Genomic DNA, 13386 nt, shown 5'->3' with positions numbered 1-13386 from the left:
GCCTGGAGAATCCCATGGACAGAGGAGCCTGGAGGGCTATGGTCCAAACTGTTGCAAAGAGTCAGACATGACAGTGACTAAGCCCACACATAGATTACTTACAATATCTAATACAAGATAGATGTTACTTAAATAGTATAAATATGATGAAAATAGTTTGTGTATAATAGTGGCAAATTCAATTTTTACTTTTTGAATTTCCTGTCTAACTTTTTATGAATATTTTCAATCTGCAGTTGGTTTAATCCATGGATGTGGAACTAATATGGAGGGGTAAATATATATATCTGTCTAGCTGTTTATAGTTTTGCTTTCAGCAGAATTTTATACATTTTAGTTTATGGAAACTGTACTAGTTTTGTTAGATAAGCTACTAATTTTTACAATAGTTTTCATACAAAAATAGATGACTGACAGCAAAAGCAGGAAATTAGCATAGGCATATTGTGGCCTTGACAAGATAGATTGTATAAGTCAAACATCTTTTAGCTCTGTGAGCCATTATACCACTCATATAAGTAATTAAAAAGTTAACACTGGTGATAAATTAAATTTTTCCTTATCATGTTGATATAGCTGATTTATCCCCTGCTTTTACCTTGTATCTCATTTTTTAAAAAGAGAGGGGAAAAACAGGCAAAAAAACCTTTAAAATGCTTAATTATTTTTTAAACACAGTCAAACTCAAAAAAAGAGGCAAAGATCCAGTGATCTGGAACTAACAGAAACCTATATTAGGAAACAGAGGGTAAAGGTGATTAGTTCATAGGCAGCAGATTCTTTATACAAACAGTGGAGGCTGAGCTTCAAAGGCCATTTGGTGATGAAGGCATTGCTCATCCCACAAAAGACAGAAACTTGATATGGGCTTCCCAAATGAAGCTGAGATCAGTGTTTACAGCATCCGGCAGTCAGTAGACATGAAAAAATTCCACTAACTACCCATCATTGGATCCTGCTTTCCTGTGGTTCTGGGATGGAGAAGAGACATCTGGGTTAGAATGGGAACCAGGCCCTGTTGCACATAGCCATGGTGTTGATGTGACGTTACTGCTGGTGGCTGGTAATGAGATACATCTCAACTTGATGATGTACATCTGGAGTGCCAGGGTGATATTCAGTTCAGTTCAGTTCAGTCTCTCAGTCGTGTCCGACTCTTTGAGACACCATGAATCGCAGCACACAAGGCCTCCCTGTCCATCACCAACTCCCGAAGTTTACCCAAACCCATGTCCGTCGAGTCGGTGATGCCATCCAACCATCTCATCCTCTGTCATCCCCTTCTCCTCCTGCCCCCAATCCTTCCCAGCATTAGGGTGTTTTCCAATGAGTCAACTCTTCGCATGAGGTGGCCAAAGTATTAGAGTTTCAGCTTCAACATCAGTCCTTCCAATGAACAACCAGGACTGATCTCCTTTAGGATGGACTGGTTGGATCTCCTTGCAGTCCAAGGGACCCTCAAGAGTCTTCTCCAACACCACAGTTCAAAAGCATCAATTCTTCAGCCCTCAACTTTCTTCACCGTCCAACTCTCACATCCATACATGACCACTGGAAAAACCATAGCCTTGACTAGGCGGACCTTTGTTGGCAAAGTAATGTCTCTGCATTTAAATATGCTGTCTAGGTTGGTCATAACCTTCCTTCCAAGGAGTAAGAGTCTTTTAATTTCATGGCTGCAATCACCATCAACAGTGATTTTGGAGCCCCCCAAAATAAAAGTCTGACACTGTTTCCACTGTTTCCCCATCTATTTCCCATGAAGTGATGGGACCAGATACCATGATCTTAGTTTTCTGAATGTTGAGCTTTAAGCCAACTTTTTCACTCTCCTCTTTCACTTTCATCAAGAGGCTTTTTAGTTCTTCTTCACTTTCTGCCATAAGGGTGGTGTCATCTGCATATCTGAGGTTATTGATATTTCTCCCGGCAATCTTGATTCCAGCTTGTGTTTCTTCCAGCCCAACGTTTCTCATGATGTACTCTGCATATAAGTTAAATAAGCAGGGTGACAACCATAAAATCACTTGACAGAGTGGGGAGTTAACCAGAAACAAATCTCCCAAGCAAGATGAGTTTTCAGGCAAAAATGACAAAATACACAAGGATGCTTTCTGTCATGGTGCTAGTTAGCAGACTCAAAAATCTACAGACACTGCAGATGAAGAACCAGAAACCTATACATTTACCTATAGATTTTATGGTGAGGAACTAGAAATAATGGTGCAATATGAAAATATGTTAAAATAATTTGCAGTCATCAAATAAGTCATAGGGAAAGTGAGAATGAAGGAGTATTAATCAAAAACAGTAAGGTATTTAAAAATTCATCTAGAAACCTTAGGAGTGAAAAGTGTATTCACTGAAATAAAAATTGTGGCTGATAAGGTAAACTAGAGTCCAACCACCTGGTTCAAGACCAGCATGAGACAAGGGAGGCAGCCAGGATGCATAATTTAAGGAGGCAAACACTGACAGGTAAAAGCCTTGAACTTGCAAGACTCTGCAAGTGAGTGTTTCCTTTAAATGTGCACTGTGGGCACCATGCTGGCTTCACCCTTGTCCCAGGTCTGGTAGATTTGGTTGAAGAGAAAGTTAAGAGTGAGACGGTAAAACTAAAGGAATGACCTGGAAGGCAGATGAAGAGGTTTAACATATGAAAAGAGAAATTGAGAGACATAGAGGAAAACTCCAAAAGTGTCTTAAGTGTTTCAGAACTAGAGAATAAAAAGATCAGCAAAGAAGAAATACTACAAGAGATAACCCAAACTTTTTCCATAACTAAAGATATTAATCCTTCAATTGAAATAACTTTGTCTTTATAAATGAGACTTTAAACTATTCATTATTCATTGATGAAACTATGAAGAGCCCAGACTTCTGACTGTACCCTAACCTAGTTTAATTGGACTGAGAAAATTCTATTTAATTTCTAAGTATTGCCCATTGAAGAGGATTGTGGAAGGCTCTGAGGGATTATGCCCTGAGTTTCACTTGTCTGACTGGTAGACATTCCACAGATGCTAGTATTCAGTTGCTTCTGAGCAGCAATGGCTCAACAGTGAGTTGACCCTCTCATTACTCCTTGGGGAGATTCAAGTCTAGTTTGCAGCTAGTAGTTTGAAGTTAGGCTGAAGCATGTTTGGGGACCATTCCATTTATAGGTCTTTCTTACTTAGAATTGTATACAAATGTCTTTAGCCCCATTTCCCTCCTTGCTGTCATCTTCCTCCTGTGACAAGGGAAATCTGTGTTTCTCATTAGACTACAACACTAAATAGCATTAACTGCTCAGTAAGGACAGTAACAATCTAGTCCTTAAAGCTCTATGCTTTTCTTTGCTTCTTATCTCAACTAAATATGTAGCTAGAGTCAGGAAGTCTGACCATTTTGGTCCAATGCACAATTAAAGAGATGGGTCACTGGTTACTTCTGTGCTCACATTAGCCCTCATGCAAATTTAGGACTAAATTACTTCCCTTGTTTAATGGGTTCATCACCACAGCAGGGGTAGAATAAACAAAGGCTCAAGTCATGAACAACACTGGGGCAGGTAGAAATACTTAGCATATAGGAGACAGGGAGTTTTGAAAAAATGGTATGATTAGCCGGGCTGAGGCTCTTTGTTTCAGTTCAGTTCAGTCGCTCAGTCGTGTTCGACTCCTTGTGACCCCATGAATCGCAGCACGCCAGGCCTCCCTGTCCATCACCAACCACCGAAGTTTATTTCAAGGTAATTAAAATGTTCTGAATTTGAAGGAGAAATAATGCCTTGGGACTTACTCATTTGGTATTTATTTTTAAATCAAGGGTTTGGCATCTCTTTGCAGGAGTAAGTAATTTCTTTTGTGGTGTCTGTATACAGATAACAACAATCAAAATAATCCAGAGTCGTCCATAGATATGTGCCTGAGAAGAACTGAAGGCTGTCATACTGTACGCTGGGGCTCAGCAGATGCTCAGTGAAACATCTTACATGGAAAGCATAGAGTCTAAATTAGGACACTGTGGAATTGGGTGTGTGCACATGTGTGTGTATGTTTGCAGGGAAGATGGAGATACAGAGGGACAAAGTAACAGAGGCAAAGGGATAGGGAGACCAAAAGACCAAGAGAAAGAGACAAAAGCAGATAATTCATGAGAGTTCAGTTAAAAATCAGGAAGCTGAACTAGGTGAGAGAAAAATTGCCTGGTGATCATTAAAGTTCAAATATAAGACATAAAATAAAGATTGCTTGCCAGGTACCAAACATAGTGTATGTGTGTGTTAGTTGCTCAGTTGCGTCCAACTGTAATCCCATGGACTATAGCCAGCCAGGCTCCTCTGTCCATGGGATTCTCCAAGCAAGAATACTGGAGTGGGTTGCCATTCCCTTCTCCAGGGGATCTTCCTGATCCAGGGATCAAACCCAGGTTTCCTATATTGCAGACAGATTCTTTACTGTCTGAGCCACCAGGGAAGCCCACTGAACAGTAGCCTACCCAGGCTCCTCTGTCCATGGGATTTTCCAGGCAAGAGTACTGGAGTGGTTTGCCATTTCCTTCTCCAGAATATAGTATAGAGTTTGTAAAAAGTATACAAATGCATGGCTCCTTTCTAAGTAGCAAGAGTGGGATATGGAGAGAAGAAGTAAGTTTGGTTGCGGTCATGCAATATGACTATACAGGATTAAAGGACAGCACATTGCAAGGTCAACCAAGATCAACTAACTTTTCCCCATTAGATCCTAAGACCTTACTCTGGCTGCCTAGGATGCTTGCTATGCTGGGCTGCAGCAGGAATCACCAGCGGAGCCTCACAAAAACTTAAACATCTATCTAAAATTTCATCTTCCCAATTCATGCCATCTCTAATAGGAAATGGATTGTGGGCCAACTAAAGAGTATACTTGTTTTGGACTCAGTTAATATAATAATATTTATATTAGGATTAAATTTTATATCTCGCAAATCGCTTTCACGTATAGCATCTAGTTACATCTTTGGCATGTCTGTGTAGGGGAGATACCGTTGTTTGACAAGCAAGGAGACTGAAGCACAGACATATTGAAGTATTTGCCCAAGGTCACAAGGCCACAGGAAATGGCCAAGCAGGGCTTGAAGTCAAGTTCAGGATTCCTCCACTGTGCCACATGTCTGACTGCCTGACATATGAAAAGCTATTTATGATTCTGCATTGTGTTTAATTTCCTATTATAATTGTGTTAACAAAACAGTGCTAGAGACCAGGTTTATAGAAAATTACCATATCCAAACTCTGTTGGAGATGTATAGCAACCTATGAAAGTGAAAGTGTTAATCGCTCAGTTGTGCAGTTGTGTCCGACTCTTTGCGACCCCATGGACTATGTACCCCACTAGGCTTCTCTGTCCAAGGAATTCTCCAGGTAAGAATACTGGAGTGTGTTGCCATTCCCTTCCTTTTCCCCACCCAGGGATCGAACCCAGATTTCCTATGTTGCAGGTGGATCCTTTACCATCTGAGCCATCAGGGAAGCCCAGTCATAGCAACCCATAGTAAGTGGTTTTCTGTTTTCTTTTTCCCAGTCACGACTTTTTCAGAGGGCCAAGAGGTTTGGTGACCTTACGTGGCAGTCCATGGGGTCGCAAAGAGTCAGACATGACTTAGCAACTGAACAACAATGTGTTAAAAATCATTGCTGCATAATCATTTCAACATAACAGCTCTCCGGGAGGCTGTTCTGAGTTCCGTTTAAGATTCTTTCAGTGCTGAGTGAAGTGGGTTACCTTCCTGTCACACTTTGTACAACCAGAAGCAGAATGAGTTCCCTGGCCAAACATAGAGCAGTGAGGCTGCGCTGGGCTGGGCTTTTCTGTGCCTTGTTTCTATGTTTGGAGGAAAATGGCTCAGAAGACAATGCAAGAGTGTGATGCATGTTTTCACCTCAACAAGGGTGGTTTGGGAATTAGAACCTCATTCTATCTGAAACTTTCAGCTCCATAACTTCAGATTTCCTGTAACAGACTCAGAGGGCTTCCCTGATAGCTTAGTTGGCAAAGAATCTGCCTGCAATGCAGGAGACCCCAGTTTGATTCCAGGGTAGGGAAGATCTGCTGGAGAAGGGAAAGGCTACCCACTCCAGTATTCTTGGGCTTGCCTGGTGGCTCAGCTGGCAAAGAATCCACCTGCAATACGGGAAACCTGGGTTTGATCCCTGGGCTGGGAAGATTCCCTGGAGAAGAGAATGGCTACCTACTCTAGTATTCTAGCCTGGAAAATTCCATGGACTGTATAGTCCGTGGGGTTGCAAAGAGTCAGACACGACTGAGCAACTTTCATTTTCACTTTCAATAAACTCAGAAACAGAAGCTTCGAGAGTCAGAGAAAATTTAAGGGAGGTGTAGTCACTTTGAACTTGGACTTACATTTCACATAGTAAAGATGGAAATAATGACTGACTAAGCGATTAAAGATAACATTTGGTCTCTTTCTTGGCATTGCAAATTAAATTGCCCATGTGTTAGTATTTATCCCATGGTTGTTTCTTTCATATCGATGGACATTAATGATAAAGAAGATTGGAGAGTTGTTTTTCTCTTCGATTCAGGTGTATATTCTTAGATAAGTGACTCGCAAATAATTTTACCTATTTGAATTTCCTATGGGTAAGGCTTTGGCAGAGCTATCACTAACCCTGGCACTTAAGTCCCTTCAAACTATTGTGCTTGCTGCTGGATACTTCTTAGAAGATCAGATTTCAGAAGGGCAGCAAGTTCCCTAGGTCTAAGGAGTCCAAATGCATTTTTTTTTAAGAGGACTGCATGAATGTTAAGGCATCTCAGATTTGTCTTGCCAGAAATCTGAATCAGAAGAAACAAGTTCATGCTTTTCAATTCTGTTATCAGTTGTGTATCTAGATCTCCACTAAGTGATTTAACATTACTGTATAGGCATTATAAGGATATCAAACCAGTCAGTCCTAAAGGAAATCAACTCTGAATATTCACTGGGAGGACGAATGCTGAAGCTGAAGCTCCAATACTTTGGCCACCTGATGTGAAGAGCTGACTCATTGGAAAAGACCTTGATATTGGGAAAAATTGAGGGCAAAAGGAGAAGCCAGCAGGGGATGAGATGATTGGATGGCATCACTGACTCAATGGACAAGAATTTGAGCAAACTCTGGGAGATAGTGAAGGATAAGGAAGCCTGGTATGCTACAGTACATGGGGTTGCAAAGAGTCAGATATGACTTAGTGACTGAACAACAAAATAGGTGTTATTGCCTGCATTGCCCAGACTGAGGATAAGGACACTCAGAAACATGTCCTCTGTGTTGGCTTGCAGGTGACAGAGACCCGATTCCTTCAGATATGAAGACTTCTCACTTACTCCTACCCCGTGGAGTCAGGGAAGCTGCATGTGGTCTGAAGATAAATGAGCTCTAAGACGCTAGAGAACCTTTGCTTCTTCCAACATTATTTTTCTAGAAGGCTGGAGGAAAAGTATCCCTAGAACTTGAGCATCACACTGTTGGTTTTTGTAAAAAGCAAGCTTCTGATGCAGGAGCTGGGGGAGAGGTTTACAGGGCCTTACCTTTCTTATCGGAGAGGAATTTAAGTCATTACAAAACATGATGTAAAATATTCCCCAAGGGATGCTTCCAGGAGGAAATGGAGTTGGTAGGTTATCTGGCTGACTTACCAAGTAGACAACTGAATTGAGAATCATCTTACAGAGCTGTTTCAGGGTACAAAAAGGCTTTCTTAGCTGGTGAATTGAATAGCCAAAGAAGAGGGGGAGAAAAGAGTCAACTCTGGGGGGAAATGTTCAAGAAACAACAAAAGCAATCACAACATGCTACTGGGCTTGGCAATGAACTACATTTCCATAGTCATAATAATAATCATGATAAAACTACAGGGAGGCTAGAGGAAGGAGGAAAGGTGTAGTCATGGAGAGGAGATGGTGATATTTTGGTGTCTGACACCATCACTCTTGTCCAAAGTCTCTGTATTGTGAATACAGTTTCTGGGTAAAATATCACCCCTACAGAGCAAACAGCCCAATTTCTACATGATTCAGGAAAAGTTGTTCTATTTTGATTTTTAATACTTGGAAGCCATTCAGTCCTTATAAAGTAAACTGTAATTTTCAGCATATATTCTGAAACTAGAAAAATGCTTCTAATACAGTTTCTCCACAACTTTAATTTAGAAAACTAACCAAAGGGATCTTACTATAAAATTTTTTGCTTCTCTGTCAAAGAATATTAAATCTTTAGTTTTTAATTAGTTTTTAATTGTAGTATAGTTGATCTACAATGTTGTGTTAGTTTCAGGTATATATGTATATGTGTGTGTGTGTATATATAAAACTGAATATAGAACAGAATATATATGTATATATACCTTTTCAAATTATTTCCCCTTAAAATTATAAAATATTGAATACAGTTCCCTATACTTTGAAGTAGTTCCTTGTTGTATTTCTATTTTCTATGAAGTAGTATGAATCTATTAATTCCATACTCCTAATTTATCCCTTTTCCTCTTCCCCTTTGCTAATCATAAGTTTGTTTTCTGTGTCTGTGAGTCTATTTCTGCTTTGTAGATTAGTTCATTTGTATCAGTTTTTTAGATTCTGCATAAAAGTGATATCATAGGATATTTGTCTTTCTCTGATCAACATAAGTTAGATCTCTAGTTATTGACATGGATAAAAAAAAATCTGTTTTTACAAATGCATAGGTTGTGGTAAACTTTTTTGGATAGAAATTTGAGTCAAGAAGTGATCAGCTATGAAACCGGTTGGCTGTATATTGGCAGGTCACTTTCTCTCTCTGGGTCTCAGTTTCCTCTCTGGTGAAATGAAGTGATTGAACTCTAAAATCCTGACAGTTTCTTCCAGCCCTACAGTAAATGGTGGCAAAAATGGAGACCTCCATGTTTTTATAGGCCTGGACCCCAGACCTCAGTTCGGACAGGGTCTCCGGGTCTCCTGGTCCCCTGGGGTAGCCCCTCTGGCCCAGCCCTATGGTAATGCTTTCCAAAGCCGGTTGTTCCCAGCCAGAGGACAGGGACTCCACAGCAGGCCTCTAAAGAAGAACAAGGGGCTCCAAGAAGCTAAAGCTGGGTGTATACCACAGACATGAGTGTTGTGTAAGGGATGCTTGCGTCCCAGCAGGCTGACTTCCAGCAGCGCTTTTCTGGGGAAGCAGTCTTTGTTGTTATCAGGAAAAGCAGGCCAACAATATTCTTGCATGTTCACACTTGGCCCTCCATCTGGACAAGGGAGTAATTTGAACTTGCAGAGGGAAAGTTTATAGAAAACAGCCAATGAGAAGGGTCTCTTGGAACCAGAGATAAACACAAAATGGCAAAAGGCAAAGCTTTTCAGAATTCCACTGTCAAGCCACAGGCCAACTGATGCTTCTGGGAATGCTTCCACCTACTAAACCCAGGGCCTGCTGGTTTCTCAGCCAGACTTTTTAACTGCCTGCCTTCCCCTCGGGGCCTGAAGAAGCGGTGTGGTCAATGGGTGTCTACAGCCTATGCTGTGCGGAGAGAAGCCTGTTAGTCGCTCAGCGTTTGAGCACCGTGGCTAATTCTAGTGCTGCTTCCACACTGTGTAACAGAGAGGTAGGCTCCCCTGGTACTGGGACTTGAGGTCTTAGAGGGCCGAGTCCCTCTAAGGGGCTGGCACTGCCATGACGCAGGTGCTTGAGGGCTGGTGTTTTGGTGTGTACAGTCATCCATGGTGGTGGTAGGAGACAGGTGAGAGGCTGAGAGACAGGGGGTGGAATATTTCTACCCACTGTTCTAGGACCAACCATCCTGGCTCAAGATTTTGAAAGAAGCCTCTGTTTATACTTTTCCCTTTTCCCTTTCATATTAAGCCTCATTTTCCTGAATTATCCTCTCTGTACTTCACCAAAATAGACTACTTCCTGTCGCCGAAGGCCCTCAGGGTTTCCCCATGTCTGTCCCTTAGCTTAGGGTTTTTTTTTTTCCCCCTGAAATACCTGTTTCTTCCTTCTTCAGTCACGAGTCTCTGATTCCCTCCAAATATTAACTTTATATTTTTGTTTTTAAACAACTTATCTTTTCCCCCTTTCAGGAGACATTGTTTCCTTCCTCTGAGTGTCTTTGCATAGCCTTTAGTTTTAGGGCTTCTAGCAGTGGGAGCTTATGTGAGGCAACAAGCCTCTCTCCCCTCACTGCCTACACTGGCTTCTGGCAGACTTTCAAAGGGATCGTATCACTGTTGACCTTTTGGGAGAAGTCTTGCTTTACTCCTGTGGTTCTCCCGCTTAGAATGTTCTGCCCCCTAACCATCCCATCACACCCCTTTGCCTGGGTAATGTCTACTCATCTTTTAAGTGTCATCTTCAACATCACTATATCACAGAAACCTTCTAGAACCCCCAGGCCAGTTCATATCTGCCTGTTAGGTGCTCTCATAGGACCCTGCAAATCCCTTCATAGCGTTTATCATTATCTTAATGAATTGTTTAATTCTATGCCCATTTGCTTGATGAATATTCCCCAGGCTAAATTAAAACCTTTATAAAGACAGTACAGTCTTTGAATTCTTAGTTCTCAGCGCAGGGTTTAGCATGTAGTAGATTGTTTACTGAATTAATGTTTGTGTAGATTGTGTTTCCTCTACTTGCCTCTGAGTTTCATCACAACAGATGACTGATCTTTGCTTCCAGGGTCAGGACTGGGGGCTTATGGTTGGACCTGGGATTATTTTTTTATGGTGGTAAAATATACATAAAATTTATCATTTTAACTGTTTTAAAGTGAACAATTCAGTGGCATTCAAGACATTCAAATCTGAACCCATCACAAGTCTTGGGATATTTATAACCCTGAGTGTGAGAAAAGCTGGAAGCAAAGGAGAATCAGAGCTCAGGGTCAAAGAGAGCTTTGGAAGTTAAGGGAGAAAAGAAAAATGCAATAGGTCAAGTCTATGAAGTAGGTCTTGCATGGGAAAATCTAGATGCCTGGGGAAGGGATTTGAAGTGAGGTCAGAGTGCAAGCGGGCACGAAAGAGACCCAGGAGGCACGTGTGGCTTGTTGTGGAGGTGTTGGGATACTGAAGCGGTGGGACACAAGACACCATGTCTCACTCATCCCTCTGTACCTAGAACAGTATTTGGCATATAGTGAACATTTTAATTTGCAATGAACTTGGGCTTGATGGTAATGGTGTGGGATAGTCAGGATAGAGTGGATGTTAGGATGTGACTGCTGTCTCCTTGGACCATAGGTAAAGGATGTTGAGAATCATCTGTTGCCTCTAGCCTGTCCTTTCACTCACCTCAAAAACTTTGGCTCTGCCATTCTTGAAGGGCTGTTTCAAATTCTTTGTTTTTCAGATAATAACAACACAGAGGGAAGTAGAAGGGTATTGAGATGAGAAATCAGGTTTGCCAAGTGCCCGATTTTTACCCAAGGAGTGGGTCAGCTAGGGAAACAGGAGGCAGATGAGCACCTGTGTCTTGTTGCTAACCTCTGGCAAGCCTGGCAGGCTGTGAGCTCCCTTGCCCCCTTCCCCACCCACCCTGCTGAACTTGGTGTTGCAGGAGTGGTGCTAAACTAAGCATCTCTTGTGGCCTCTGATAGATTTTACTTTCTGCCCTTTGACTCCACTCACATCACTGATGGACTTGGACTCTACTTGCCAAAACCTTAGGATGGAAAGAACGTGTCCTTTCACTGACACTGGAAGTGCAGAGGGGCCAGAGAATACTTCCTGGGGAAGGAATAAAGAGGAATGGCCATCATTCCTCAGCCTCCTCCCCTCTAGAGTTGGAAGACTGCCACAGCTGGGTGCTGAATCAAGAACCCCTGAATGGGAGAGGAAAAGGGGATATTCCAGGCAAGAAACACTAAAGATAAGTGTGTGAAGGTGATATTAGCACAAGAATTATAGGGGTAGGAGGAAATGGGCTTAAGGTGTGCAGAAGAAACAAGTAGTGGGAAATAGGGCTAAACATTAATAAAAAAATGTTGGCCAGACATTAAATCACTCCACTGATGTTCACATCTCAAGCTCTGACCTGCCCTGCAATTGTCTTCTGCCTCTTTCCCCACTGGCATCCAACTAAAATGCTGGCATACCTCCAAGGCTGGGGCAAAACTGAGGGTGTGTAATTCTTGCCATGACCTTCCTCTGAGTCCAAGAGAGAACTGAGTCTTAACCAAGAATGACATAAGTTCATCTAAATTATTTTACCTCATTTTGTTTTCTGTAGTCATCTCAGCAGACTTTGAGGAGAGCAACCTTTTCCGCGATGTCCCCACCCAGCCTGGAACTAGTGCAGGCCTTTGTGAAATATTGTCCACTTCTTTTTGTCTCTTTATGACCATTGGAAAATTCATGAGGGCCTGTCACAAATGAGGTGACAATCTAATTTGGAAGCTTAACTATTCAAAGGAAGTCAGCATTCCAGAATGGAAACAAAGGAGATCATCATGGAAACTAAGAACTGTTTTAGATTTTCTGAAAGAGAAAATGTAATAGCATTTTTTATTAGTTGTGAAATTTTCCAAGTGTTTTGATTATTCACGGTCTGTAAGGTAACCTGAAATTGTAATAGGAAAACATTTGCCAGTTTTGTTTACAGAAAATTATTTTTTTGGTAACATATATTTCTGAACCAAAATTCAGAATGAATAAAAGAATATACAGTAAAATACAATCTTCTCACATCCCATCCCCCAGTTTCCCAGTTTCCTGACTCATGCCAACCATCTCATATCTATATAATTATATATATATATTTGCCTCATATAATTTTTCCAGAGGTGGTCTGAATGTGAAAGCACACACATGTGCACAAATAAATGTACACTTATCATCTCTTTTTACCACAAATAGTGGTACATTGTGCAATCTGCATTGTGCAATGTTCTGTATTGTTATTTATTAAATTTTAATTGAAGTGTAGTTGATTTACAATATTAGTTTCAGGTTACAACATAGTGATTTAATATTTACTCCATTTAAAATTGCTAAAAAATAATCACTACATTTCCCTCAGCTGTATAAGATATGTTTGTTGCTTATTTATTTTATACATAGTAGTTAGTATCTCTTAATCTTCTATCCCTAACTTGATTCCCTTCTCTCTGCTCACTGGTAACCAATAGTTTTTCTCTATATCTGTGAGTCTGTTTCTGTTTTGTTATATTCATTCTTTTTTGCAAAAGTTTTTAGAGTCCACAAATAAGTAATAACGTACAGTATTTGTCTTTCTCCATCAGAATTAAGCATAATATCCTCCAAGTCCATCCATGTTGTTGCAAATAGCATAATTTCATTATTTTTTAATGGTTGATTGGCTTTTATTTTATATATACATATGTGTGTGTTGTGCTGTGTTTAGTTGCTCAGTCATGTTGGACTCTTTGT

The 13386-nt window shown here is 40.9% G+C and overlaps 1 long non-coding RNA gene across 1 annotated transcript in view; it reads right to left on the bottom strand.

The window, feature by feature from the left end:
* The window catches only part of LOC145512773 (uncharacterized), an 88667-nt gene extending 76263 nt beyond the window's left edge, over positions 1–12404 (bottom strand). The window contains exon 1 of the long non-coding RNA XR_014058788.1: positions 12208–12404. This is a non-coding gene — a long non-coding RNA (uncharacterized LOC145512773). The remainder of the gene's footprint in view (positions 1–12207) is intronic.
* Between the last annotated feature and the right edge of the window lie 982 nt (positions 12405–13386).

Source organism: Giraffa tippelskirchi, chromosome 7, assembly GCF_054371585.1.
Source record: "Giraffa tippelskirchi isolate mGirTip1 chromosome 7, T2T-mGirTip1v1.2.pri, whole genome shotgun sequence".
In the NCBI taxonomy this organism is placed as follows: Eukaryota; Metazoa; Chordata; class Mammalia; order Artiodactyla; family Giraffidae; genus Giraffa; species Giraffa tippelskirchi.
Note: the sequence above shows the minus strand (reverse complement) of the source record. Positions and strands in the feature narration are given on the sequence as shown.